Genomic DNA, 6,000 nt, shown 5'->3' on the forward strand with positions numbered 1-6,000 from the left:
TAATCCATAAATGCTAGCTGCAACTATCATCACCTCTTCCTTCTCCCCAACTGTTTCCTAGGGTGACACCCCCAGGAACCTTCAAAGTTGTATTAGTTTTCTCTTGTTCCATAACAATTACCACAACTTGAGCAGCTTAAAGCAACACGTATTTATTATCTTCCAGTTTTCTGGACATGGACAGGCTGTGTTCTCATCTGCAGGCTCAACTGGGGAAGGAGCCACTTCCAAGCTTCCCTCAGGTTGCTGGCAGAATTCATTTCCTTGTGATTGTCTGCTTGTTACTGACTGTTGGCTGGAGGCCACCCACAGTTCATTGTCACATGAGTCTCTCTAACACGGCTGCTTACATCGTCAAACCCGTAAGGATTCTCTCTCGTCTCTGGGTGGGCCCAGTCACTCTTTTAAGAGTTTTTCCCTTATTAAGTAAGTCAGGCCACTCAGGATGCTCTCCCTTTTGATTGACTCAAAATCAGCTGCTTTGGGAGCTTAGTTAACATCTGTGAAATCCCTTCACCTTTGCCACATTCTGTTGCTTAGAAGCAAGTCATAAGTCTTGCCCACACTCATGGGGAGAAGATTACACAGGGCATGAAAGTCAGGGGAATCACGGGGCCACCTTGGGGTCTGTCTGCCAGAGAAGTTATCCTAAATCCTGCCCTGTCTCTGGGCCTATAGTTTAACCTCTTGAATATCCTTCTCAGGCCTCTCTCCATTCCCAGTGCTATCTTTCAGGCTCTTGTCACTTCTTTCCCGAATTTCTCTAATAGTCTTGCCATGTCTAACCCATCTTCCACATTCCTGTCAATGGACTTTTTAAAATGCAAATCTGATTATGCCAACTCTCCCTACCGCTCCCCAGCCCGCTCTCCCCCCACCATTTTAAATCCCTCAGGACTCTTCATGGATTTGGGAATAAAGAACAAACTTTCGGTTTTGGCTACACAAGGCCCCACCTCTTGCTGCTTCTTCAGGCTCCTCCCCTACCGCCATCCCTCCTGTCTCTGATGCAGCCACTTGTACTGTTCCTAAAGGCCTCTCTGCTTTCTCAGGTGCTTTTCTCTGTCCCCACCCTCCTCTTATCTTCTTTTTAAAAGTCATCTCCATGTTGGTGGGAATGTAAAATGGTGCAGCCACTATGGAAAACAGTATGGGCAGGTCCTCAAAAAATTAAGTATAGAATTACCATATGATCCAGCATTTCTACTTCTGGGTATATATTAGTCAGCTCAGGCTGCCATAACGAAATGCCACAGGCTGGGTGGCTTCAACAACAGAAATTTGTTTTCTCACAGTTCTGGAGACTAGAAGTCCAAGATTGAGGTTCCAGCCAATTCAGTTTCTGTTGAGGACTCTGTTCCTGGCTTGCAGACAGCCGCCTCTTGTTATGCCCTCACATGGCCTTTCCTTGGTGCATGCAATAGGTGGGTTGGGGGAGATGCCTCTCTTCCTCTTCTTGTAAGGCTACCAGTCCTATGGGATTAGGACCACAACCTTGACCTCATTTAACCTTGTCTCCAAATACAGTTACACTGAGGGTTGGTTAGGGCTTCAACATATCAATTTGGTGGGGGACAGACAGTTCAGTCCATAGCAGTGTGTATAGCCAAGAGAATTGAAAGTAGGATCTTGAAGAGGTATTTGTGTACCTATATCCATAGCACCATTATTCACAATAGCCAAGAGGTAGAAGCAACCGAAATGTCCATTGATGGATAGACAAATAAAGAAAATGCAGTACATACATACCCTCCTTAAACAGGAAGGAAATTCTGACACACGCTGCAACATTGATGATCTTTGAGGACATGATTCTCAGTGAAATAAGCCAGTCACCATAACACAAATACGTATGATTCCACTTCTATGAGGTGCCTAGAGCAGTGAAATTCATAGAGACAGAAAGTAGAGTGGTGGTTGCCAGGAGCTGGGGATGTTGTTTGATGGGTATGGAGTGCAGTTTTGCAAAATGAAAAGTTCCAGATGGTGGCACAACAATGTGAATGTACTTAACCCTACTGAACTGAAACTTGAAGATGGTTCAAATGGTGAATTGTGTTATGCGTATTTTACCACCAAAAAATAAAAAATAAAATCTTCAGCATCCGCTGCAGGAAGCTCTTTGTGCCCTTCCCCCTCCTCTGCCCCCAGTTCAGATGTCCCTCCTGTGCTTGCGATTACATATTGCCTCAGTGCTGAGTACATTGCAGCATTGTGATGGTGTCCTTGTCTGTCCCCCACCAGCCTGGGAAGACTCTAAAGGCTAGGATGATGCCTTGCTCATCCTTGTAGTCCCAGCACCTGGCCCACAGCCTGACACCCAGACCCTAAGGACTTATTTATACCTCATCTCTGCCCTGAATATCTTCTGAGAATGCCCAGTGTGGACGAGAGCATTGGATTAGAAGGGAGCTGTCCCCAAGGCTGATCATCACTCTCCACCACTGCTCCCTGCATTTTGCCCAATTCGAGATGGTCAAGTACAATGCATCCTCCATTTGCTTCTCCCACTTTAGTAACTGAGGGCTTAACCGGGGCCCTTTCTAAAACACTTGTAAGGAACTTTCCTGGTTGGTGAGGTCTTCATCTGCACCCATGCTAATTGACATTTGAGAGCCTCACTTCATTTTCTAGGGGTTCTGTTCTAACATACACCACATTATTTGAACCCTGCAGTTGGGCCTGCTGTTGATTTTGAGACAGGAACGAGCCTAACGAGACAGGGCCATCTGCAAGGCCCTTGGCCTAACAAGATAAGGCCCCTAACCAGTCGTCAAGCTAGGAGAATCAGATAGAGGCCACCAAGCCTCTGGACGTTCCTGGGCTTACGCATCTGTCCTAGCACCCAGGAGTCCACTGAGGATGCCCCATTAGCGTAGTAAAAATCACACCCAGGGTGGATAGCTAGGGTGCTAATGATGCATGCGTTGCATGTAGTACACAGGCGCAAGCACAGCCCCACCTCTACATGCCATGACAAGGCCCTCCTCCCTGGCCTTTGCGTAATATAAGCCCCACAATCCCACTCCCTAAAGAGCCGCTCGCCTGCCCCTTTCCTCTCCTCACCGGCTCCCTTATGCCTGTCCTATGCATAAGCTAATAAACTTTTCTTTTCTACTCCTGTTTGTTGTCTCTCTTGATTTCCAACCTGGGGGACATTAAGAACCAAAAGTGCCGGTAACAATTTGAAAAACTGATGCCATTGTAGTAAGAGGAGAGTGGTGATGGCTTTTCTGTTCATGATTTGTGCCCAGCCGGGAAAGAGGCTTAGTCTACAATGCTTCCCCCATGCCATCACCAGCATGACCATCACCCAGGAGTGAGGGCAGTGGGTAGGGAGAGACACTGAGCTGGAGGCTGCTGAGCTGGGCCGGCAGCTCTGCGCCCCCTTAATAAAACCGAATTACAGCAACTAACTACAGAATGGAGAATTTGTTGATTCAGGTCCTACCACTTCTTTCAAATAACATCAGAGTTCTGAGTTCCCCTTCTTGGAAGTGAGATGAGAAAAGAGAAGGAACAAATAAATGCTCCTTTGTGGTACAGTAGAAACTGCAAAGCCCTCAGGGAAAGGAGAAGCAAGTCACGTTCAGTGAATGAAGGAAAATCAAAATACATTTTCCAAGAGCCCTGGTCCAATGTTTCAGTCTCTTTTCTCAGACTGGAGGAAAAGAAAACGAGAGAAACCAAAGTGCTATCAAAAATCACTTCCAAATCCCCAGATATGTAATTTGCATTACCTCGGGGAGCAGAGTCCAACCGAACTGAGCTTCCATGGAAACTTCAGGAACTGGAAAGGAAATGTTCGGATGGCAATTTCAGAGGTAGAGAGACCTGTGTGTAAAGATGTGTTAACATTCATCGCAATTGTTCGTTTTGAATATCTAAACTGTTACAAAGGAAGCATCGTTAAGCAGGAGGCCCTTGAGGCTCTTTACCATTTTTCAAAGTACTTTATAAATAATATCACTCCTTGAGAAAAGAGAAGCTTCATTTAAGAAAATACAAAATTGTGGCTGCTGTAAAGGGGAGCAGAAAAAAGAGTAAGCATTAGACAGAAAAAGGATGGTCCAGAAGGCTGTCCACTAGAAAATGAAGAATTTTTCATTTTAAATTTTAATTTAAATTTTCTGGTAGCCACATACAATGTAAAATGTAGGGGTCAGCCCCATGGCCCAGGGGTTAAGTTCACGTGCTCCGCTTTGGCAGTGCAGGGTTTCCCCAGTTTGGATCCTGGGCACGGACCTGGCACCACTTGTCAGGTCATGCTGACGTGGTGTCCCACATAACAGAGCTAGAAGGACCTACAACTGGAATATACAACTATATTCTAGAGGGCTTTGGGGAGAAGAAGAGAGGAAAAAAAGAATATTGGCGACAGATGTTAGCTCAGGTGCCAATCTTTAAAAAAAATAGTAAAATGAAACGAGTGAAATTAGTGTTAATAGTTATTTTAACCAAAATAACATTTAAACATGTAATCAACATAGAAAGTATTGAGATAGTGTACATTTTTGGGTACTAAATCTATGATCGAGTGTGTATTTTACACTTAGAGCACGTCGCATTTCAGACTAGCCACATTTAAGGTGCTCAGTAGTCACATGTGGCCAGTGGCTACCATATTGGATGGAACACGTCAAAACAGACTCTTTTACCCACGTCTGCTCCCACCCAAATGCATGCACTTTAATCTACTTGTGTCTTTGCTGACATCTTTCTTTGGCCCAGAATTCTTTTCCCCTAAATTCTCACCTGTCTGAAAGATTATCTGTCCCTCTCGTTGGAATTAACCATGTGCATATTCTCTGTTCTCTTAAAACTCAACAAGTCTGTGAGTACTTAAACTACCTGCTCACAATGAGATGCACATTACACACCACCTCCCCCTGAAGCAGCTTTAATCTGCAGTGAGAGATAGTGGCTGCTTCCCCAACCCACATGCTCCCTCCCCTTGATTGTTGTTGTTTTGTTTGTTTTTTTGCTACTTATCCTTATTCTCCTCAAACAGGCTGTAGACTGACTCTGTTAAATTCAGACCTCTTGTCTTAGTGTCCTCACAGTACACCTCCCCACCCCAACCTCAGCCTAGCAGGTGCCAGCAGGTAGCAAGATGAAGCGAAATGGGAAGGAACTGAGAGAAAGTAAACATGTGGCTGAAGAAGTCTGTTTACTCCTCTGAGAGCAATCAAACTGCAGGTGCTCAGGGTCATTCTTCTCCTTCAACCAAAGCCTTGATGAAGGTGGGTACAGAAGTGTAACAAGAGTACATGGTAGAGTCCCTCCAAAAGGGCTTGCCCACAACTAAGCTGGCTGAGTCACTGCCCACTGGAAAAAAATGAATACTCCATGTGCTCCCTGGGCAGGAGCAGACACTGGACGGCTCCCCAGAGAAACCAACGAAGCTAAAGTGGAGAACTTGGGACTGTATGGGCCGGCCTCTGACAGCTCCCTTTCCACACTCACGGCCTGATGGCAGAGGAGAAGCTTGTAACTCTGGGGTCAGAGAAGTGGAATCAGATCCCTGCTTTCCTGCTAGAGCCATATGACCTCCACGAGCCTCAGTAAAATGGGATAGTAATATCTCATAGGCTTTTTTTTAAACCTTTACTTTGGAAATAATTATAGATCCACGGAAGTTCCAAAAATAGTACAGAGAGGTTCCTCTGCCCTTCACCCAGCTCTTCCCAGTGGTAACACCTTACATAATTATAGCACAGTATCCAAACCGGGAAGTTGACATTGGCACAATCCACAGACTTTATTCAGATTTCACCAGTTTTACATGCACTCATTTGTGTATGAGTGAGTGTGCATAGTTCCATGCAATTTCATCGCATGTCTAGATTCGTGTGCCCACCACCACAATCAAGACACAGAACTGTTCCAGAACTACAAAAGAACTTCTTCACGCTACCCCTTTATAGTCAGGACTCCAGCCACGCATCCCCAGTCCCTGCAACCGCTAACCCATTTCTAGCTCTACGATTTTGTCATCTC

Source organism: Equus quagga, chromosome 14 (genome assembly GCF_021613505.1).
Source record: "Equus quagga isolate Etosha38 chromosome 14, UCLA_HA_Equagga_1.0, whole genome shotgun sequence".
Taxonomy (NCBI): Eukaryota; Metazoa; Chordata; class Mammalia; order Perissodactyla; family Equidae; genus Equus; species Equus quagga.